General features: G+C 38.3%; 1 protein-coding gene across 2 annotated transcripts in view; it reads left to right on the top strand.

Moving 5' to 3' along the window:
- The first annotated feature begins 375 nt into the window (after window positions 1-375).
- Window positions 376-25,118, top strand: part of LOC136711236 (tyrosine-protein phosphatase non-receptor type 4) — a 60,001-nt gene continuing 35,258 nt past the window's right edge. For both annotated transcript variants that reach the window (XM_066687340.1, XM_066687339.1), the window contains exon 1: window positions 376-798. The gene's annotated coding sequence lies outside the window, so the exon portion shown is untranslated. The remainder of the gene's footprint in view (window positions 799-25,118) is intronic.

Genomic DNA, 25,118 nt, shown 5'->3' with positions numbered 1-25,118 from the left:
AACTGATACTAGGCTCACAGTCATGCACTGGAAACAGCGCCATTGGTGCACTAATAGTGGAAGTGCAGTAGTGGCCTTAGTCTCAGGTTATGACAAGGATGAATATAAGAAATATTGTTATTCATATTCATTCAAACTCTCATCAGTAAGTGAATGTTCTCCAAATAATAAAAACAGAATCAGGGTGCGTTTAAACTGATACAATAAGTGACAACCATTTTATAAATAAGCAGATATATATATATTTTTTTTTAATGATGTTAAGCTATACGCCACGCCCACTCACACATAGGCTCCACCCCCTACACAGGCCCCGCCCCTGCGTTGGCGACGCTGCGCGGTTGCGTCACGGTACGTCGCCCCGCCGTCGCTTTGCTGCCGCAGCGGCGGAGTGCACGGCGCAGCTGAGCGAGAGGAGCGTGGCTGGACACCGACGCGCAGCGGCTTCACCTCGGCTTCTCATCGGCACTTTGTGGCGTTCACAGCCGTTGATCCGAATAAAGGTGTATAATCAGCTGAAAGGCTCCGGCGTCTCCTGGTGTTTGCTCCCCCCGGAGTGGATTATCGTTGGCCGTGCGGAGGTGCGAGTCCGGAGGCCCCGCAGTGAGTGTGGACGCTCGGGCAGATCAGGATGATGTTGCTGCTGTGGGGCTGCAGCGGGTGAATTGAACTGGGAATTTTTTTTTTCCTTGTCTTTCTCCTTTTTTCCCGTTCTCCTTTGCTCCCCCCCCCCCCCTTTTTTTGTTTTTTAAATTCCTTCCATAAAAAAACTGGACCCTCCTGGAGCTGTTTATGAAGGTAAGCCAGCTGATCCTTTTTTTTAATGTCACATTTGTGCTGCATTTTGCTTCCACGGGGGAATTGCAATGCATCTAAGGCTGGAGACAGAACTACTGCTGCTATTTGCAACGCAAACACCCCCCCATACATCTATTATATGCATATAAATGTGCATTTGGAAAGCTAGCACGGCTACATGCATGTATCCACAGCGGGCTGCTGCAGGGCGATTGTGCTTCTTGTGGGTTTTTGTCAGTTTGTCAGCTCTCAGTCTGTTTTTGTACATTTTTTTGTAGCTGCCCATATTCGCCACATAAGCGTGGAAAGTGATTATACGTTTTGGTAGCTGGCTTCAATAGGCAGGATCTATTTCGTAACCAAAATGCATTGTACAGCTATACAAAACGTTGCATTCTTAATCTATAAAGTATACGACTCTGTTTCAATAATGCCTCTAATTACCCCCAAAATAATACATTGCAGAAACGGGCAAATGACAGTTTACTCCAGTATTTGCAAGGTTTGTGTCTGAGTAGACGGGTTTCATTTGGCTTGAAGGAAAAAATAAAGCTTGCAGAATCTGTAACTAGTTGCTCAGTATAGTGACAGCAGTGTCATTTTCCCCCCGTTTCTTAATCCTATGCAAAGGAGAATTGCAGCATATCAGTGGCACCAGCAGCTGTTGAATGGGGTTATATTATCAAAGGAAAAAGTAAAACCTCTAGTCTTTGTGACGTCAAGGCTAAACTACATGTACTGTTCTAGATGCTCAACTGTGCTTGGTTTAGGCATGACATTCTCTAGTGTCTTTATTATGCTCTATAATTTCAATTTCTGAAGTTCTGCAAACGTGAACTATTGTCTTCACATCTGAACATACCGATTATGTCCATTTATATCAGTTTTATATTAACTTTTCAACAATAGTGCTGGCAATATCTCCAGGTCTGCTGGAGGATACAGGATTACTTATGAACTGAAGGTCTTGACATAAAACATTCCCATTTAGTTCATTCTTGTCATGTATCTGTTCTGCATGTTTGAATTCATTAAGTGTTTAGCTACAATGTTTCCTGACAAATTAATGAAATGACTGATTGATGATAATACGATTTCCTTTGTTTTTCAAGACATTGGCCCATGTTTATTAGGCAGAGGACCCTTATAGCCCCCAATTCCTCAAGGGTGTTGTAATCCACAACTTGTTTACTGCGCATGCATGTGGACATGCCTCTGAGCATAGATACCATGCTGTGCTTCATAGCAACCAGCTGGAGAACCAGGGAATTCAAATAGGCAATTTTGAAAGATTTGTGTGCCAAATGTGTAAGGATACCATTTTTAGTTGGTTCGTTTTTTTATCTGGAAGATTTGTTCAACAATTCAAACGTGCCAAGGCTGTGAATCAGCCCGGTCTCGGGGGGAAGCATGACCTCCATTGTGACAGGCAGTGCTGGGCAAACACCTGAGCCTGGCCTGATGCAATAAGGGATTCGTACAGAAGCAGGTGTGTGGATAACTGGGAGAGACCTGTTGCCTGGTGAACACCAATCTCTGAAACCAGATCTTGGCAGAGATGCTTCTCAATGTTGTTGATGGGGAATTCGAGTGCAAAACCGTGGGCATGAGGAGTCCATATTGGCAAAAAGAAGTTGCTAAATCCGAACGCACAGTGGTCACACTGGGACCGCTATAGCAGTCTTTGTGCATTTCCAATTGCCAGGATGTGTGTGTAAGAGTACAGTGTATTTGTTTGTGCTGGTTAAAATAGGCCTTTGAGGTTTGAGACGCACAGAAACCACGAGTCATGTGAATCCTCTCATTTCCAATGGGTTTCTCTGTGACATCTCGCTGTGACCAGGTGCACGTAGGAGAGAGAGCTTTACCTGTTGGCCAGGCAGTCCTCCCAGCTTCATAATCGTCTCTCCTGATTTCCTTGGGCATTGTGGGAAGAACGGTGAGCAGTCCCCTTGAATAACAATTCGGGATTCTGCAGAAGAAAAACCCCACAAAACTATTGAAGCTTGCTCTCATTTCAGACGAAGTTTAAGTGCCAATTTCCTCATTCAGGGAACAGAGGATTTCTACTGAGATCAAACCATAGAGAACCATCCTCTGTTTCCAATTAACAGTTTGTGCCAATCACTCGGAGGCTATTGATTAACTGAACACCTGATGTACATATAAGGCAAATAAGTCACATTATTCTCTACCAGGCAAAACCATGGCAGCACAATACAAGCCTCTTTTAATCAAATTTTACAATTGTGACACTTATAGGAAGTCTAGGCTTGTAACATCGCATTGTTCTAGCCAAACTGTTAGAAATACTTAGTAACACAGAGAGTGCAGTCCAGTATTTATTTTGAAACTGCAAATCATAGATTGAAAACTTCTGTTCAATTCGTCACTCACACTACTTATTGTGGCTTTTGGGAGCAGTGAGAAAAAACTGTTTGAATGTGTTAGGAGCACTTTTCTCATCATCAGTGTCCCTCTCTACAGGGTAATAATCCATTATTTGGAATTAGGAATATGTATTGGGAATCTGTATTGCAGTCAAACGAACATCTATTAAAAATACAAACCAACATATTCCGAATACGATTATATAATACAGTAATATGGATTATACGTGGAGATTAGTCAATTTAAGGACTTGCCATCCCCCATTCCTCTGTACGTCTCTGATACAGGCCTATTGTTTGTTCAAGATGGAGCCATGCTGGTAGGTGCTCTCAGTCTGAAGAGGATGCAGCAGATTTCCCAACCCCCCCCCCCCCCCCCCCGACCTTGTCAGTATTCTTGTAAATTGTGATTAATGATTAAAGGCACTGGAAAAGGAATGTTGTTTCTTCTTTTTTTATACAAATCTGTCACGCATTCGAAACATTTCCCACTCCAAATGTAAACAGTATCACCGTTTTACCGTGATGTCATCTTCTACAGCCAGTGGATATATTCAAGTCAAGTTTTTAATAGAAGAAAAGAATCTCAGCTTATGTTATCCAGTGTCATCCTATTGTGTATAGTCATTCCCTTAAGGCTATCGGGAAACAAAATGATGAGAGAAAATGTAAAGTAATTGAGACTAAGGATAATACAATATAAGTTTCTGGTGGAGACTGCCAGAAAGTCCATTCTGAATCACAGTATTCTGTGGTTAAGCCCATAAACACAAGTTTAATTAATTGCTTATTTACAAATAGCAGGGAAGGAGTGGACTAATTATCACTGCCAAGGTAAAGTCATTAGCTGTCTGGAAGTCCAGCAATCTAATTTTAGTGAACTTTAACAAGGTCTATGGCTGAACTCGTATGGAAGATGTAATGATTGATTTAAAAAAGAAAGTAAACAAAAAATAAATCTCTAATCATGTGTTTAAACAAAATAACTTAGTGCTGCCTGGTTGAAAATAGACATCTGATTAATTAAGCAGTAGTGTGTTGATAATGTTAATGACTTTATCATGCAGATGTTTTCATAATTAATGTCTAAATTGAAAAATGTAAGTCTTGAAATGTACATTACAATGTCTAGGCCCAGCTTCCCTGCAGTGCTGACACCGAGGGACAGAAATTGCCCAGTTTTAACAGCTGGCATTTAAACATTGCTGACGCTTTCACTCCTTCACTGTGTGTTACCGATTTTATAGGTTCAGAGTTGTAACTATTCTTAGTTGCAATTTCAACTAGTTTTATTGCTTCCTAGTAAAAGTAACTTGCTTTCACAATTGGCAGCCCTGTTCCCTTGGCAGTTTTTCTTTTCATTAGCAGTAGAGGTTTAAAGAACACAGCTTAATTTTAACTAATGTAACAGTTTCACATTCTCTTACAGTTACGTAGAATAATGTGTTAAGATCATCTGTTGAGAAGTTTTTGTTGAAAAAATGTAGCCAAACTTCCAAAAATGTTAACGCCATGGGAGAGTTGAATACAATATAGGGTACAACCTTTAATGCAGTGATGTGGTGGTGTCTTTATTCCTGATTCAGTGATATATTTGTCAGTCCATCAAAAAGGAAATCTAAACTTTTTATTTGTAATGATGTAGAAACCCAGAGAAGCATGACACTGCAACGACATGCATGCAATGCTGTTATCAGTGTAGCCACACTAGGTTTAGACTTCCGTTTATATTTTTATTAAAGGGCGGACTGGCATCATTATTTTTTAAACATGTTTTGTCTGACACTAAACCCAGCTTAGTGCCTGCTTAAAGGTCTACCATTTATTATTTCAATGCAACATTACCATTTTCTCTCACTGCTTTTTATTTATTTATTTTGCTAAATGCTATGTACATGCATAAGAAATAAGACATTCCAATTATACAGACACATGAGATCTTTGACTGTTTGCCTGTTCCTCGTACATGTCTTCAAATTAATTCTGTCTAGTAGAATGATATTCAAATTGAAACCGGTGTTTTAATTTTGTGCCGAAAAGCAAAGTATTTAATCCCACGGGGGCTTTCAAAAACACATCTGCTTTTTGATGTCATGCAATTCCCTGACTTCTCACAAATGTACTGGGATGGCCTACCATAATCAGATTTACTCTAGCTTGGTAGCTGCATAATTAATAATACTAATATAAATATAAATGGATAAATAATTAAAAGAATACCCACGGATGTGAAGCAAGCTATTCACATGCATTGTAAGTAAAAATCTGTGGAAAATAGACCCAGGTTTACTGGAAACTGCAGAATGTATTGTGTTGCATTCCTTTTCTGCAGTGCATGAGATAGCGAACAAGCCGGATCAGATGAAACCATTGCATTGGTGCAGAGGGGAAAGCTGTGAATGTTATATATGTGCAAGCAGAAATAAAATGAATAGCTGGGCTTAGTGTATCCACCGTTAGCTTTGGGGGTGTGCAGTGTTGGAAATATGAATGAAGTAAGCACTGATTGTTCTGGAGCTTTAAGAATGAAAGGAACATGGGCTGCCTGAAGAATGAGAATGGCAGACGGCAATTCTGTTACTGGTAACGTTTTATTTTTATTTTTTGTGGTACATAAAACAAACACGCCGATTTAATAGCTAGGCTACTGAATCATTAATCTAGCCTCTCTTAAAATGCTCTTTTGCTGCTAGATGCAGGCCCTGTGGGTTACATTGCTGTTGAAAATAGAGCCATTACAACAGTTGGCTTAGGAACAGTATTGACTGCTGCAAGGGAAAAATACATACATAGTTGCTGTGTATGGTTAGAGAAATACATTTGCTGTTTTGGAGATCAGGGGTGACAGAGGGACACTGCTGCCTAATTATACACAGCAGTTAATTAGGACACATTAGATTCGCAGAGTGCAATGGAACATAGACTAGGTGAATTTGTTTGTGAAAGTATTTCAGTGGAAAAAGTCAGTCGCCAGAAAGTCCCCCCATTGTGACATGAATCAGTGAAAGATCTTATCTGGAACCATAGCATACAATATATAATAAACGATCAAAACAGCAGTACTGTGGTAAATGTGTCAAATGGTGTTTTTGTCATCCATTAGATGCTGAAGGGTGTTAAAATACCTGTTAATGATTTCAGGTGATTCATGTTTAAAAGTGCTTTCTTAATGTCTGCTCATCTAATGAGAACCCAGACCTGAAATGTCGTTTTTAACGTTGTCACTTATTTTTCTTTAATCTATTGAAGATTTTAGAAAGTGAATAATGACCCTTAAGTTAAAGAGATCAATAGCATTCAGAAGTGGCCTTATGTCTGTCATTATCTGTAGTATTTGTATGTACACATTCGAATCTGGTAAATTATCTTGAGCCTTAATATTAACTTCTGGGAAATATTTGTTCACTAATTATCAACAAAAGTTTACATCATAGTTTTGAACACACTTATGTTGCGCTCCTATAAGATAGTATTTTATGTTCAAGAAATATACTCAAAGGTTGAGAGACCGAACTTATACCAAGGAACAGAGCTTTAATTGTATTGTTTGAGTTATTTTTTCTTCTATGAGTAAGTAGTCTTGCAATTTGTATGGCTCATTGTTGAAATCTGTTACAGATATTCGAGCACATATAATGAACTCAAAAAAAGTCTGTGTTAGCCAGAAATTACATTTTACAAAAATATTGAAAAGCACGAATGGAGCATGGTCAGATCCTTTTTAATGATTTATGACATTTAAATCAAATCTTACATCTTGAGTGTGTAGTATTGTAAAGAATTTGCCAGCCCCATGTTTTGAAGGTTTACTTTCTGAAGAATGTAGGAGAAGACAGGATTTTGTTTGTGGATTTAAGACAGACCCGAGGATATCCTTTTGCATGAGCTGCAATGAGGAGTAAAGAAAACCGTTTGCACTAACACTGTGAAGTTCATATTTAGTTTCCAAATTATTTCTGCTATGTGCAGAAAATATCATAAACTCTTCAACAGAGTGACTAAGATTTGATCAAATGCACATTTCCCTGTTTTGCTGAAGGGCAAACTTGAATAATTAATGCTGGGCTTCTTGTGATACCTCTCCTTAATGCTCAGAAGGAGGATGAACCCTAAAACCTTGAACAGAGCGGCAGCCTTGGCTCAGCTGCTGGCGACTGTGGCTAAGGGAATACAGTGGCGGGGCTAAGCTGGTTGACCTCAACTGGCACGGGCTGGGGAAACGGCCGGTTAGGGAATTCCCATTTCTTTACACAACAGCTACTCCTGAGGCCTATCGATTGCCTGCAGGACTGTGCAATATTCATTAGGTTCTGTGTCTGTCCTGGGGCTGGCACTAAAGCGCCATTGTTTTTCAGTTCCAGTGTCGGATCATATTTTCGCCCCAGAGAGGCATCAGAGAGGGTGGAGATTCTGTTCTTGAACTCTACGTTCTCTCCATCGTGATAATCTAATAGACCCCCCCCTACTTAAAATGAGCTTTCATGATATGTTTGTATCTCGTATATATACAATTCTCACCCTTGGATGAAGATTTGGGAGTGGAGTGAGGGTGAACATTCAATCTCATCCCAGGCAGTCTGCAATGCGATCAGCCTAGGCAAGCATGGGTCTTCGAGGACACGAGTTGGGGGGTGCCCTGGGTTCACGAAGGGCAGGTGGAGGAATACAGCTGCCAGAGGGGTAAGAAATATCACGCGATTGGAGTTGGTGATTCTAAAATACATAACCTACATAAATAAAACGTTTCCCTTAGCCGAATGTTCAGTATTGATTTTCGACAATCTGCTCTTGAGCCCGGAGCTGATGTCGACTAATGAGTCACTCTTTCTCAAAATGCACAGCTTTGCCCCCTGTCTTGGAGCTTTTGCCCAGAGATCCCCAAGGGTTGCGATCTGGGTTACACTTCAGGTTTTGCTTAAACTGCTAGGCCTTCCATTGCGAGAGGAGTTCCATGCCTGGGATAATTGGAGAGGCAGAAGCTGCTGAATTTTTCCTTTTTAGTGTGTGTGTGTGTGTGTGTGTGTGTGTATGTATGTGTGTGTGTGTGTGTGTGTATATATATATATATGTATATATATACACTCACCTAAAGGATTATTAGGAACACCTGTTCAATTTCTCTTTAATGCAATTATCTAATCAACCAATCACATGGCAGTTGCTTCAATGCATTTAGGGGTGTGGTCCTGGTCAAGACAATCTTCTGAACTCCAAACTGAATGTCTGAATGGGAAAGAAAGGTGATTTAAGCAATTTTGAGCGTGGCATGGTTGTTGGTGCCAGACGGGCCGGTCTGAGTATTTCACAATCTGCTCAGTTACTGGGATTTTCACGCACAACCATTTCTAGGGTTTACAAAGAATGGTGTGAAAAGGGAAAAACATCCAGTATGCGGCAGTCCTGTGGGCAACAAAAATGCCTTGTTGATGCTAGAGGTCAGAGGAGAATGGGCCGACTGATTCAAGCTGATAGAAGAGCAACTTTGACTGAAATAACCACTCGTTACAACCGAGGTATGCAGCAAAGCATTTGTGAAGCCACAACACGTACAACCTTGAGGCGGATGGGCTACAACAGCAGAAGACCCCACCGGGTACCACTACAATATATATATATATTATATTAGTTTTGTATCTGTACGTGTGAACCATTCTATGATTTGCACCTGGAAACTTTTACTCCCTCCCAATTAGTTTATTCCTGTTGTGAACCCTTGTGTTCACATTGCAATAATCAACTGAGCTCAGTTCGTTTTGTGTTAATAAAACTTTGGATATTTACATTTTACGTGATTACTGCATATAAGAAATGGCAGCATAATGCCTACCATGACAAATATATATGATGGTAATTAAGTAACTACATGCAGTAGTCCAAACACATTTGACAGTCTACTTCTGATACAACCAAATAATATATGGTTGCGTTCACATTCATCCAGAATTTCATCAGTCTGCGCAGATCTGACCAGCAAAGTCATTCATTTTGAGAAAGTCTGTATCGTGAACTCATCCAATATTTAAATGCACTGTATGCAGTTATTGAATACAATACAGTAGGCTACTATACTTGTGAGTATTACAATCAGTGTATCACTGCAGAATAGTGATTGTTTTGCCTATATAAAAAAAAAATACAGTGCAGTAGTAGTAGTAGTGACATCCGCTAAATATCCATCTAGGATATCTGCTACTGCCATACCTTTAAAAATATAGTGCTACTTTACATAATACATTAAACATAATGGGGTGTATTTGTCAAGGGTTTTTACAGTAAATCGTTATTTCTGACACTTATTTTCTCAAAAGTACAAATAAACTGCAAAATAAATGAAAAATGATCAAATGTGATTATTGCCTTAAACTGTTCATGAATTTATATATTTACTCATAAACTACGTGCATCTACTAAGTTCCTAGCTTGTTTTTCATCATTTTCAGGCCAAACTGTTGTTTTTGAAATCCTTGGTTTGGCCTGTTCCTGTCACTTTATCACTGATTTTCAGGAAATTTACAACCAGTGCTTGTTGTAACTTGTTCCTCTCATCTTACAGAAGGTGCGAGCTCTTTTCAAGAGGCAACATTTTTGGTCAGCAGTTCCTTCTTTTCAGCAAATATATACATTCCCATCATTTATTCTTTATAGGCCACATGCCCAGATTCCTTAAATATATCAATGTTTTAAACATTTACAAAATATATTTTTTTTAATAAAAAATGAAATTAGAAAATGTTCTCTTATATTATGCATGGAATTGAAAGGTCTGGTGAATCATGAAGTGAACATAATTTGCTATATAAGGCATTAAAAGCAATTGAATCAATTGAAATGCATGTACTTGTGCAGAGGCTCTTGCAAAAATTAAATGTAATTCATAAATATGTGGTTTGTGTATTTGTTTTTAAATACCTCAGTATGGTTAATGGGAAGAAAACAATAATTGCACAGTTTGAATTCTGAAATGTTTAAACAAAGCCAATATGCTCTGAATCTTCTTCAATTCAACACTTTTTTTCCCTGCTGTTAAATCCCTGATCCTTCTCTGCTGTTGATGCCTTAAAATAAAATGGTTTGAAATACTTGTTTTTCACAGCCTTCGTATTTGTATCACTCCTGCTAAATGTAGCTGGAGGCTGTGAAAATGGCAAGATGATTCAAGGCGCTGTTGCTGGAGTCTAGTTACACTGAATGTTTACATAGTTCTCGAGTGAGCATGCTCACCTGAGCTGAAACACGGGCAACGCCTTTTTACCTCGGCTTGGAAACCGAGTCGCGTTTGCTCTGACTATTTTTAGTTTTTGGAGCAAAAGACGCATAGATTTCCTTACTGAACGTTGCTGTTATCTATCCGCTGAATGTCTTTATGTTGTAAAAATTATGTTCTGTATTGAGGGTGTGTTTGAGGGTCCTGACATGACATTTTGAATCATTTGTTTTTAAAATGTATGAATACCTTCCAGTGGTCCTGACGGATGGTGAATTGCCTAGATTAACATAGCGGTGTGCCATGAATGTCCTTGCTTGTTGAATTCCTAATTTGCTTTGGCAGGTGGCTAAGACTTTCTCTAGGAATATCAGTCCCGGTTACCGTAGCTGAAAGGTCAAGCAGTCACACATCTTGGAATCCGAAACTTAAAACACTACAAGGAGCCCTGGGGTCCTGCAGGAGAAAACAGTGTCTGTCACATACTTTGCTCTTGGGAGGAGATTTGATTTAGATTCACAGTGAGCTGCGAGAGCCTTTCTCCCTTTGCTGATGTGTGCCTCTCTTGGGGCTAAGGTCAATTGGGCAGGAGCTTAAATTTAACAGACTTTTTGGTCACTAGTACTTTCACTCATTTTAAAAGATAGACCATAAGATCATAGTAGAGAGGTGAAAAGCAACCGCTTCACAGTAGGCTGGTTCTAATAACTTTCCTTTACAATGTACATTATTTCCATTTCTTAAACCTGTTTTCTCTAGATTGTGTATTCTGTTGTTTTTGTGTCTCTGCTTCGCTCACTTATCATATTAACGGTTCTGTAAGAAGATATTGTGAGATTATTCTCCCGCACTGAAGGACAGGAAATGCAGTTGAGAGTTATTACGGTTAAGACTATTGCTCTAAAACGATTATGCTGCGTAAATGGCATTACCTTCAAAGCCCAGTGACAATTTATGTGTTCATTAATCATCGCTGTATAATTAAGATCAGTCACCCTTCAGTCTGTTTCAGAGTGCAGTATAATCTATTGATTCTAAATTAGTATTAAAAACTCTTCAGATGAAAGGAAACTATCACAGCACTGTTTGTACACAAAGGGTTTGCTCTTTGCTCAAAACCGGTTCTTCTCATCCTCTATTAGTTCGGTCTGGACTGAAGTACTGCCTCTCTCTCCTGGCAGATCAAGCTAATACTTCGAATTTGCCATCCTGGTCCTGGCTTTACTCTCTCCACCAGTGTGCCCCCTCCTGCTTCCAGCCTCTCGTCTGTCCCTGAAGCGTCTCCCCTGTCTTCCTTCCCACTCCTCTTCTGCTGGCCTCACTCTTGCCCAGCTGCCCACTCTCGCCACCTTCGGTCCCCTTCTCGAACTGTTCATCCTGCCTTTGAAATCCTATGTGCTGCCATTGCCTAGCCGCCACCTACTGTTGTCCATCTCTGCAGTTCTGTCCATTCTCACGGCTCAGGATGATTTAGTTGTAGATTTTGCTCTGTTGAACTGTTATTCCTTGTTAATTACAAGCATTCTACAAATCAAACGTTCATCAAAATTTCTCGTTAGTCAAACATTGTCCAACAGTTTCAGTTAACAAGATCTGACACTGCATTAATGTCACCAGACAACACTTTTTGAACAAAACATGTATCAGTGCTTCAATGACAGCCCTAACAACACAATACACAACTGCTAAACAGTTGAATACATCGTTATTTAAAGCCTGCAATACCTTTAAATGTATGAGGAGCTGTTTTACAGTAGCATTAACATTCTTGTTTACACACCAGTTTCCACTGATGAAAAATAACTCGGCTTGTATGTTCGGTGGACGTCTTCTGTTAAGTTTCATGGGAATCCCCCCTCCCTCAGGAATTATTGTGTTTTCAGCGATAAGTGTGCTGACGTTGAGTGCTATACTCTCATCGCTGCGAGAATGACATCACAATGGTTAGATTACAGGCAATTTGTAGGTTGCTTTACTGTGTCTACATGCAATAGATTGTGGCAGGTTTTCATCCTGCTCACTTGATTAGGAAATCACCAGGTGGTAAAAAAAAAAAAAAAACACCAGACGGTGTCTTTTACATCAAGGATGTTTTTTTTTTTGGTGTATTTTGCTAATGAAGAACTGAAAGTACCTGACGGATCAATTTTCAAGCTGTACAGGTTTTTTTTTTTTTTTTTTCCTTGGCTCTCACACCCACTCACTCCAAGTCTATGTCAAAACTGTTGTCTAACCAAAAATGTAAATCTTTCATAAAACCAATTTCTGTTTTGCCAAACCACAAAAGCAGTAGTGTGTAAGATTGGAAAGCGATACCTGTAGGATGTGTGGGTGTTCGATTGCACAGTTCGACATAATCAATGTTTACCGATGGCAGGACAATAAGTTCTTAGATTTACCTTCCCTAATCAACTTGGCTCAGACTTAAGCAACTTACTCACTGCTCAACAGTGGAGTAACTAAGGAAAAGCGCTTGTATTTTTGTCCATTCAGAGCTATTCCTTTCTTCTTAATCTAAAGGGAAATCAACTGGTAGCAGCAATAGTCTCTATAATTTTATCCATGAAATCCATTTTGTACATCAATATGAATGAATGTCTTACTTTTGTTGTAAGGAACTGTGATCCACGTTTACGTTCAAACTATGGGACTTCACATGTATTTGTTTTGATCATTTCTAGTCTGCATGCTGGTTTGCTAGTATTTGAAGTTAGAAACATCACTTTTCATTTACACTTCTACCGTGTGAGAACAAAGCGAACTAATTCATATTTGTTCCACAAAGTAACAAACCGTACAAGTTATTAATGAGTATTTGGCACCGACATACTGTGTATCTATTGCAGTATTGTTATTTTACTTCCATTGCACCCTGGTTTTATATACCATGCTTATCACTGTTGAACATTATACCAACATTAATGCGGATCGGTCTGAAGACCCTAAATACCAAAAAAAACGAAAGAGGTTTCAATTCATATTTACATCCAGAGAAATAATAACTTTATTCTTCTTTTAGAAACAGTGTTTGCGAGATTCTTGTGTTGTACAGAGTCTAGCAGCTTGTGAAAAAAGGTATAATTTATTGCTTTTCCTGAAATAAAAGTATTTTATTCCCCTAATGTTTGATCATACATGTCCTTTTCATCCTTAAAGCATGCCAAATCCTCAGCAAAACAGAAATATTCCTATTCCAAAATACAGGGAAATGAAACTGATATCTATGGTACCATAGGGGTTGGGAGGGGGAGTGAGTTTTATTTGAATTCCGTCACATGAAGTGGTTGCATTGGAAAAAAATGTGTGAATGACAGATCCACATTATTAGATAAAATCGAGTTCAGTCATCCGTAGTGACCACTTTGAACGCAGCGCATAAGAATACTGTGCTGTTGCCGAGAGCAATAAAGCTCTATAAAATACCTATTTACTATGTATTGCTATCAGTCTGTTTGTTGGTGTCTGTCCTGTTATGAAAATGGCTTCTAGGTTTCTGTAGAAATGATTATACAGTGCCTATAGAAAGTCTACAATCCCTTGAACTTTTTCCACATTTTGCTGTGTCAGTGCCTCAGAGTTTCATGCATTTAAATGTAGATTTTTCCCCCCCACTTATCTACACACCATATTCCATACTATTAAGGAAAAAATGATATATTAAAAATACCTAACTGAAATATCATAATTGGATAAGTGTCCAAAACAGTTCAAGCTCTGTCAAGTTTTTTGGGGAATGTTGATGGATGGCAATCTTTAGGTCATGCCACAAGTTTTCAATTGGATTTATGCCATTTAAAGACATTTGTTCCTTAGCTATATATGTATATGATTTGTGTATGTTATTTTTGTTGGTTTACAACCAATATAAAATGACTTAATATTTCCTGTGTCATTAAATGGCATGCCTTCATATAAGAGCTACACATATCTGATCATTTTTCTCTGTGAATATTTATGGTAGATTTTAAAGGTAGTGGTTATTATGGAAATCCTGTTCTTGTACGGACAGTATGAACCATACCACAGCCAACTTTTCGGTTCACGCTTTCTTTGGACATTTGGATATTTCCACAGCAGCATCCAGTTTGCTTTGTATTTGAGGGTAAAACAACTGATGTCATGTCATGAATTGACATGTAGGGTTGTTCTGCTCATAAACAAAATATATGTAGTATATTAAGATATGTTTCTGTGTATGTTTCTTTATGAAATTTCAAAATGACAATAAAATTTGACCTTTAAAATAAGGGTGCACACGTCCGCTGCTCCGCTGGATCAATCCTGGTTCCCTTTTGATTATTTCAGCATGTAAAGTTATTAACATAGTTTGATAATGTTTTAAGGTGTTATCTTAAGTAATCAACAGGAATTATTTGTATGGAAGCACCAAAGTGTTCAATGAACATGTACAGCTGTAGCTTTCGCATTCAGTGTGATGTGGACAATGGGTCCCAGCATGCACCTGGTCTTTGACAAGCCAGCTGCTTTGGGAATCTGCAAGGCTGCTCTGAGGATTTCATAACAGCATGAACATATTTTAACATTTAATACCACATTATAAGTACAAATGTCCTTTTTAAAAATATAAACATTCTGAATGTTCTTGTCTTCCTGTGCTGCAAAAACAGCAACAAAAAACATAGTCTCAGTCATTCATATTTAAGATGTTAATAGGAGACTCAGTTTTCAAGTATTTCAATGTGGGCTTGGCACTTTTCTGCTATTTTCAGGGTTCTCTCTGTGCACACATTGGAAATATCCGGTTAAGTATGGACAGGGATGTGGTTAGTCTCTAAAAATAAACAATTTCCCCCAGAAAACGTTTTCATTATATATTTTTGAAACTGTAGAAATAGTACATAAAACAGTGTGTTCTGAATAGTTTACTGCCAGGCACACAACCCTGACAGAGGGCCTTAGAAATGGGAACTGATCCTTTCAATCTCATCTGCATCCCCGGCAAATAGTCTATTTATTATAAAATTAGACTTCATCCACGCACTACAATATGCACACAATCATGGAGCTCAACATCTCTCTGGAAGGACAGCAGCAGAGTGTGTACCTGTCAGAAGTGGTTAATTAATTTTGAAGAGCCTTGAAATTCAGGTCACGTCTACTAGTTTCTTGGCTTAATTGTAGCCATCTTAAAATGATAGATTTTCCCAAAGTACACATTCTTTTTTCGTGAGGCATTTTATTCAAGCTTTCAATAAGTATTAACAATGCAGGTTAAGGGTTACTACAGTGGTTGAGCTGTGTTATATTTGTATTATACATTTATAACGTGTTTTGTGTGTGTGAATGATATGGTTTTACTTAAGCGTGGCAACTGTGCTCTAAAAGTAGAGGGACGAAAACCCAGCTGCTGGTTGTGTTCAATGGCCTGGCTGCGATGCTTTTGATAGAGAGCCAAAGGAATATCGTGCCATTACTCCCACAGCGCACACTGTTTTCAGGGCCGCAGGATAGGTCACTTTCTGTGGTCTCCTCCTGGTTCACTTTTCCAGTTTCTCCCCAAGGCGTTGTGTCGGATTTAGGTCAAGACTCTGAGCTGGCCATGACTCTCTCGGCACAACTGTCCTTGAGTCACCGTTGTGTCTTTGTGAAGTATTGTGCTGGTGGATGTACGTGCACATAACCTCCAAATCCTGACCATTGAAGGCAGGTTTGTCCCATTTCCTTTGGGAACATTCAAATTAAAAAAGCTTTGTGTTGCATCCCATTGTAGATATAGAAATGCAGAAAACTGCACATTAGTTCAGTAGACTCATCATGTCAAAGGTAATGTCTTTAGCAAGAGGGCATAGTCCAGAAACACTTTCTCACGAGACTGTCGGAAATGATGACATTCATCAAAATTAGATTTGATTTTGTGGGAATTTATATATTTTTCTTTCTCACTTCTCTTTTTCAGTATTGATATTACGTAAATGCTGCTCTTTTCTAACTTAGAATGCAAAATTATTTCCTGACTATCAACTAAATTGTAGAATGAGACTTTGTTTTTTGTTTGTTTGAATTATTTATCTTAAATTCAATTCAAATAACATCATGAATATCAGAACTCATTTCCAACCTATCTGTGTTAAAACGGACCTTATTTTTCTGACGTTATTTGGTCTCATTCAGTGCAATTTTTGCAAGTTCCTGCTCAATTCCTGAAAAGTACTTCTGACAGATAATGGTTTAATTGACCATTGTTTGAAAATAGGAAAACCTGCAAGTAAAATTTCAATAATAAATTCCGCAGCAGCTTCCATTTTGAAATGTGTGTATTTTGTTTTGGTCTTCTGGTTCACTCCGTTTGTCCTCTCTCATGCATTGTGCATACAGTTTCGGCTTTGGAGCTTTTGACTCTCTGTAGTGCTGGTGGCCGTACAAAACCACTGCATCAGAAATAAGGGGTACTTCCTTTTCCATTTGACTGCCTTTACTAGTATTGAGCTCTGCTCAGTTTCTCTGTGACGCCAGTCAACTCCTGAGGTTGAGGAGTTGAAGATACTTCAGCTGGGCTACGATACGCTATGATACTGACACTTTAAATGCCCTGACAAGGAGAAAGCATAGTAAAAATGTTTTCTGTACTGAAGTGTGCTTGTTAAGTGACCCTATAAGAAGGTCATGATATCCCTTTGGGGCTGTATGTCTTTACTGCGACCTACTGTCTGTTTGATCAGCTGCAGATCACTCATCGATTTATTGGAGTATTCCAAGAATGGCATCAGTGGCTATTCGAGGTGAACCGAGTCTGGGGGGAGAGCTTGAAAGTGATTGGGATAGCACAGTTTATTTAACCAAACACAAATTAGTTTGAAAGTTACATTTGTATTGTATGGAATTGTTGGTAGAACGGAGGTGGTGTTGTGGTAACATGATAATGTACCCTTCAAACTAAGCTTTACTTCATATGAAGAGAAGGTGCCAGAAAATTGAGATAAGATTTGATTTCCACAAGTTAGGACAATTTCCTTTCCTTGTGTAGGACCCTGCATTTTGCACAGGGAACTGAGATTGCCCTGACTTGTTCAAAAAAATCAAATATTGCTTCTATCTAAATGTGATTTAAGACCACGAAATCTAAATAGCAGAGTGGTGTGACTATTGGTTATTAGCCATGAACACTAATCTTTGTTTTATTCAAAATCGCTAATTGACTTTACAAAACAGAGGAAATCTTAGGAAATACTAGAAGAAAGGTCAGTGCCAATTGGTACGGTATGATTTGCTCTGAAGGTCACAAAAAATGCCTTTTTGTTCTCAGAATACATTAAAGTGATGTTCTTGGGAATTAATTATTTTGAAAATTACTGGTAGGGATTCTGATTTTAGGGTTTAATTAGGTTTACTGATTTTCCTCTCCCCCTCCACTTCTCAAATGTGTTTTCTTTCTTTGGGTTAAACCTGAAACATTTCCTAATACTGTGCATATGAGTAAATACATGCACAGTTTGTGTTTTTCTGTGTGTTCTGTGTGCAGATAGTATTTAAAAGCAGCCATCTGAAGAGCTTGGTGGTTGTTAAAGATTTTTTTTTTTTTTTCAGTTTTGATTTTGTTGTTCTTTAAACAGTTGATTTTTGCAAACCTTTCAGAAAACCCTCATATTGAACTATTTTTCAGATTGACAGCTTAAAACCCAATATCAACACAATTATCCTCTCTTGGTGATGTATTAAAAAACAATCACCAGTCAGTAAACACAATACTGTATTATTGTGTTTATTTATGTGTGTGTGTGTGTGTGTTACAATGCTGATTTACAGAGGATATGATACCATTGACATAATACTCCATATTAGAAACAAAATATCTCGCATAGTCCTGGTAGAAGATAGTGTGCTGTTAAATACAGACTTCCCTTTCTGATTGCTTGAGCAGTCCTGGCAGAGTGTGGCCTTTATTTGTGAATGTCTTTTTAAATTGAATGGTCTCTTGGAGAAGTTTTCAGAATAAATTTACATAATGCCTCCAGTGTGGAGTGACAGGCGGATCTGTGGGCAGAAAGAGATGGTGATACAAAAAGACAAAGTATTGAGAGACTGAGAAGAAAAAGGAAAAAAAAAAAGAAAAATCTGTGCAGCAGAATGTGGCTACCAAAGATTGAACCTGGTAAGCCAAAGTCATTGAGTTCAACTAAATGGAGAGTTTTCTTGTTTAGTCTCAATTTTAGCCACGGTTTCTTTCAGTTGATGCTATGATTTAGTAATGTTTATTATGTTTCACTGATTGTTACCGTCCAAAGCAAGAAGGTTCATTGAGTTCTCTTGTGTTTGCCTATGGGTTGTTTTTTGCCAGCTTTACACTCGGCTAAGCTGGAAGGCCTAAGAAAACATCTACTCTGCAAAAACAGACACCGACAAGGATTTTTGTGTTTCTTGATTATATCCTTGCTCTTACTAATTGGCTGCAGAATTATCATACTTCGTTTGGTGATCTAGCAATGGTGTCTTACAAGTTTTGAAGCTATCCAATGTTTTGACAGAAAAATAATTATTTGGTGTGAAATGCTTATTAAAGTGTGAAACCTTGGCTGGATACACATTTGTGAAGTAAGCGAGAATGCAAGAATCATTGCTATGCAGGCCTTTCTGGATACAGGGACAAATCGGTACAAATGTGCTGAATGCACATATACTATATAATACCTCTGGTAAAGATCTAGTGAATTGTGTTAATAATGATTCCTTTATTGTGCTTTAGAGCAATTCACAAGACTTCTGCGAGTTACAGATATTGGATATAAATGGGATGTTACCACATTCCCATTCTCATTACCCTAGTGCAGGAGGTGAAACCCCAGGAATATAGGGGGCAAGTGAACGACACATTTACCACAGGCAAAACAGCAGTGTGATACTCTATTCCCGTGAGGGGGGGTTCATTACAATTAAGATCAACTGACTCATTCAAATGCTCCACATGGGACTCCTGGATCTCATACAGCTGTTAGTTTGTTAAAAAAAAAAAAAAAAACTCTACAGCTGTTGGAGAAAAAAAAAAAAATAGCAGAGTCAGAAGACTTGCACAGCCCGTGAACTGACTGAACAAACTGTCTTTGAGGATCTCACATCACTTTGCGTAATGTAGGCCTGCTTATTGGCAGACAAACTACCTCTGAAAACGTATTTATCAGAGATACGATGGTACTGTTTTTATGTAGATATTAAATAATGATATAGCTTTTCCACTACATGGACAAGGGTGATGATTGTGCCTGAATAACAGTCAATATTTGATCGTTTACTGGATTATTTTGTTGAAGACTTAATTCTCACCTGCTTCATCTGAGGTTTTTGATAAACCGCGGTAGGTTTTGGTCTGTAAGCTTTGTCCTTTACATTTACGTGTGAGTTAAGCAGAGCTTTCCTGAAAGATGCATTAATTTGTAGACACAGTAAACATTTTAATATATATAAATATACAATAGTATAGTGTAGTCTTCCATGCGGAAAAGCTGTTTCTCAGCTGTGAGTTTGGAATCATTTCAGTGTTTGTGAAGAGCTCGCCAAAACGCTTTTGTGTGATTGCAGGGGCTGAAAGTTCTTCACACGAACAAGGTGGGAGGATTCTGACCCTGTTGTGTATCTCCATTATATAATTGTGTAATTGCATTGACATGCACAGAGCGTCATTGTTAAAGACAAAGTAATATAGTGCAGTCTGATTAATACTGCAACGTTGAGTACGGGGCTGTGGAAAGTCTCGCGTTACTTCTGTCATTTTCAGTATCGATTTGAATTGCCTTACAAATGTTACTTTCGGACACTATTAAATGGAAGTGTCTCATGACAGTTGATCTGTGTTTGTTTGTACATGTTTTAATTGGGGTTCTGTCAGAGAAGCACAGATGTTTTTTTTCTTAATTATATGGTAGACTTTCAGAAAACGTAATGGTAAATTGGTATCAAGACTTACATTAAAATAATGCTGCAGTTTCAAGTTATTACACAGTGCTGTTATCTGGCACTCGTTGCATATTTAATGTAACTGCAGTTTAAGTATTCTTGAAGCTTTAGAGCAGAAGTAGATGCATCTGTAATTGACCAGCTGTTGCTCAGTACACTTTTTTTTTTTTTGAGGTGACGTGGGGGCATCTTGGAACAGTCATGCGAGCTTCCTCACACAACCGTTTCCTCCTCACCACTGCTTCGCTGTGACTCACAGAGAAGTATTGTCCTGTAGGATGCTGTGGATGCTCTTTATGGCTTTGGGAATTTTAAGGACCATTCAGACATCTTAGAAGTGAGCCCACAATGAGCATCACATTTTTCTCAAGACTATTTGGCTGTATGAAAAACATCTGAAGATGGTAGAGTTGGGTTTTTAGGTGGTAGTGTTCTGAATGTCAGAGAAGTACTATCCACTAGTTTTACAGAAAAGACTGTTACTCCAGAAAGAGATTCTATTTAATTTGTTTTTCTTAGCAGAAAATACTCTTGCATTTAAATTTATCTTCACTTGCTTTAGCCCACATACAAGTTTGATTTAATGATTCTTGCCAAAGGCAAACGTTTGCAGCATCCTTGGGGCAGGTTTTGCTAATTACACGTTACTAGTTAACCTTTGATGCACAACAAAGGTGTACTTAGTTGAAAGTGTTCACACCCTTCATTTGAAACATTGTTTTTAGCTTTAAGGATACTGTTAATTAAACTATACTTGTTAATCACAGATTTCTTTTCAGGGTTTGTTTGACACTGATTCGGCCTAGACAGGGTACAGATTCCAGCCGACTGAGTTCAGACATGGTGTGTACGTTTTTTACTTCCACTCAATGGATTTCTATGGAGTGCCTATATGCTCCTTCTTTGTTTATAATCTGAATAATTAATTTGCACAATGGATTTAAAACCTACAGAACAGATTTGTTGGTCTTCTTGAATGAATGACTGAAGAGCAGCTGTTTGAATTTGTGATTATACGGTAGCACAAGGAGAACAATAGAAGAAAGCCACCTTATTTGTAGGCCAAGGGTCAGTTGGATCTAAAGCACTCAACTGTTTGAGTTTATCTGTCTGTGGTTAAAAGATTACACGTTTGTAGGTTTATATGTAAAATAATAATCTGATACTTTGATTTAAAAATGATTTGATTGATTAATCAAAAAATAGGCCTAAGTAAAAAGAGATATTACTACTTGCTTCTGGGAGACACCCCACACCAATAGTACCTTTTGAGTTTTGCTCCACATATTCTTATGGATGCTCGGCTGCTACTCTGTTGAATATTGGGCCATATAGAGGAAGCAATATTGTAACTGGGCTTCCGAAACTGCCCACCGGTAATGTGTTACTCTTCCTGTCATTGTGTGCCGTTTCTTGCGCGGTGAAAAGTAGGTTTTTGAAGTCGAGAGACGCGGTCCTGAGCTATCTGGGGCTTCCTCTGGCAGGCTCCAGGAAACTTGCAGATTCTATTAATGGATAATATGTTAATGAGTGATACTTCTGCAATAGTTCACATGACCATAGTAGCCAGACTGGTAAGGAATAGTGAAATTGAAATACAAAAACATGTGGCTGTATTTGAAAATGTATGTTTTTTATTTTGTAAGTTAAAAAGTCTGGGGTTTCACAGTTGTATAATATGTTAATTTTCAGATAGCTACATTAATTTTTTTTCACTTTTGCTTAGTAAATTAGAATTCACTAAAGAAAAAAGTGACATAGCAAAAGCTAGGAAGACCATTCTCTTTTGGTAGCCAGAAAATAAATTAAATGAGGTGAATGTTTTTAAGCTGTGTTTTCTGCATGAGCACGTTTGTCCAGGTTGCATGGCATTTCTGAATCACGCCACAGTGCCCTATGCCTTCAATCCAGTTTTCTGATGAGAACGGTAGTGTTTCATATCGAGTGTTATTAGCATATTTGCTGAAAAACTGACTGAGGTGGGTGGAGGTGTTATGTCTTGCCAGATTTAGAGTCATTGTGGCCAGCTGAAGTGTTTGCTCAAATTTCACAGGCCTATCTCCACTTTGTTTTGGTCTATATTTGCTGTAATGTAAACGTTTCACCACATTTTTAACAGTGTGTGCTGATGAAGTGCGATACGTTTCTGGAAAAGATGTAGGCTACCCAAGCAAATTCATTGGCACCACGTTTCCTCCGTCCTTTTACAACAAGGTCCTTAGTGATTGAGGTGGTTATTGTTATTGTTAGTCACATTTTAAATTATGATGCATGGAGGTGGTGAAATAAAACAGTTGTTGGTGCTGTTTTGAGTGGTTTAACTGGTGAAGGCCTATACTTGGAGTGCACATTTGCTGGTTCAAATATAGTCTATAATATGGCCTCCATTCCCCACGGGGCTCCCTGCCAGTGGACACGTGTTGTTGAGTTTGGGCAGTTTAAGAAGTGTGCCTGGGTTTCCCCAGATTTCCTCCTAGTAGTATTTTTTTCAATTAGTTGTATTCTTCCTCTCAAAGTGTGTAAAGCAGCAAATGGCTTGGCATTGCATGTTCTATATATAAGTGATTAAAAACAAATACAAAATGAAAACATGTCAGTCTGCTTGTCTTGTTGCATACTGGTCCCCGTGCAGACTTAATTACTGTGTGTGGATGTGCCTCAGGAATTTTTTAGTATTTAAAAAAACTCTTAAGCAAATGTCACGCATGTCTGCTGGTCAGTAGTTTGGTCAAATGCTGAAAGCTGGGCTCAATGATTTATTTACTGTAACATCTTAAGAGTCCATTGAACAGGTGCATGGTTTCTCTGCTGTCTGTTTACTGGAAATAACGAAGGAAGAAAGACACAACAGTTCTATGGGACAGTTTCTACACTGTACACTGTAGTTTGGTTTTATACTCTTTGTGCATGTGTAGTTTTAAGAGAGATACGAGGTTATTTTGAAATAGTTTCATTACATTTTTAATATATGTGCTTGCAGGCAAGTGCAAACAACATATGTGTTTAATCTAGTCCAAATTATATTTGATTGCTTCAATTTGGAAATATACTGCTGTCTGTGTGGATCTATGTCCTTGTTGCTAGATCGTGGATAGTCCAGTGTTAAATTCCCTTATTTTATTTTATTTTTACTTTTCAAAGTGTTATTGTTTTACAGTTTTCCCTAAGTATAGAACCAATTCCTTAAAGGAAAACTTTGAATAATAGGCTGTTTTCAGTGTCAGCATTACCCACGCAAGAGATCAAAAACACTGCACTGGTACTGAAAGCAGCTTTGCCACATACCTTACTGGCCTCTGACAAATTCGGTTATAAAACATTTTCTTTCCATCCTGTTGAGAATGTCGAGCAAAACACCCCAAGAACAAGCAGGGACTAAAGACAGCTGCAGTGCAGGCCTGGCAGAGCATCACCAGGGAAGAAACCCAGCATCTGCTGATGTCTATGGGTTTCAGACTTCAGGCAGTCATTGACTGCAAAGGATTTGCAACCAAGTATTGAAACTCAATTTAATTCATGATTATGTTACTTTGTCCAAATACTTTTGAGCCCCTAAAATTGGGGGGACCACATATAAAAATGGGTTTAATTCCTACACCGTTCACCCAATTTGGATGTAACTACCCTCAAATTAAAGAAGAGTCTACACTTAAAGCACATATTGATTGTTTCCTTTCAAATCCATTGTGGTGGCGTACAGACACAAAATGACAATTGTGTCACTGTCCAAATATTTATGGACCTGACTGTATGTGTCTTTGTGTATGGATTTAAAAATTATCTTATTTCAGATTGGTTATTTAAAAAAATTGAAATTTAGTTGGGGTTTAGTGATCACTTTAATCTCAGGTAAACTTAAACCATAGTGGCCTGCCAAGTTATTGACTACACACGTGTTCTATACAAAATACACTGGAAACAAATGAAAGCACATAAATGCCATATTTGTTTAAGAAAAGAATGACTTGTATTTACATAGATATTTCTAATTATTCACCCAAAATTGTATTGGTGTTAGGAAAAATAGGTGCAGGTATAGAAAAGAACATTAAATCACGGTGAAGGGGACACACTTGTCAAATATGCGGTTTAGGAAACCTTAATTGAGTTCAAGTTTCAGTAATTTAAATTATTGAATCTTCAGCACTTTCATTTCTCTGGCATTCTTCATATTACACTGAATCTTACCTTCGTATTAATTGAAGTAATCTATCGTGTATCACTAACGCTTTTATGCTACTAAATAAGTCTCATTGCTGTTTAACTCAATTGCATTAGAAGCTGTGAACTAGGAATATAGTTCAAGGAGATGTGTTTTCTGTAGGCAGCGAACACCAATAAAACACATGAAACCAAATAAAATGATACTTTCCCACTAGAAATCTGACATTCGTGTTCAGGTGCATACCACTATAATTAAGATGGAAATACAGTTGTGCCTTCTGACTCAGCTCCCTTCTAGTTATGATTAGTTTTCGTATCTATTCTAATAACACTTGTGTGTGTGTGTGTGTGTGTGTGTGTGTGTGTGTGTGAGTGCTTCTTTGTACATGTTGATTTTCTGTGCAGTTTTTCTTCTGCAGTGCTCTCTAATGATTAGAAGCAGATAGCTTTGAGCTGCATGAAAACTGTATGTATGGATTCAACACCTTTAAATGAATGGGGCTCGACCTCATGTGATTTTGCTAATGCATCCTAGGTAGCCATTCTGTGTAACGAGGGTGGGGGGTGGTGAGGTTAAGACAAAAAAAAAAAAAAAAAAGCCTCCCTGTATCGTACATTTGTATTCTGTTCGCCAGCTTTTGAGATTGTAGCTGATA

This window comes from Amia ocellicauda, chromosome 16 (assembly GCF_036373705.1).
Source record: "Amia ocellicauda isolate fAmiCal2 chromosome 16, fAmiCal2.hap1, whole genome shotgun sequence".
In the NCBI taxonomy this organism is placed as follows: domain Eukaryota; kingdom Metazoa; phylum Chordata; class Actinopteri; order Amiiformes; family Amiidae; genus Amia; species Amia ocellicauda.
The sequence above is the reverse complement of the archived record's forward strand: the minus strand, read 5'-3'. Positions and strand labels throughout refer to the sequence as shown.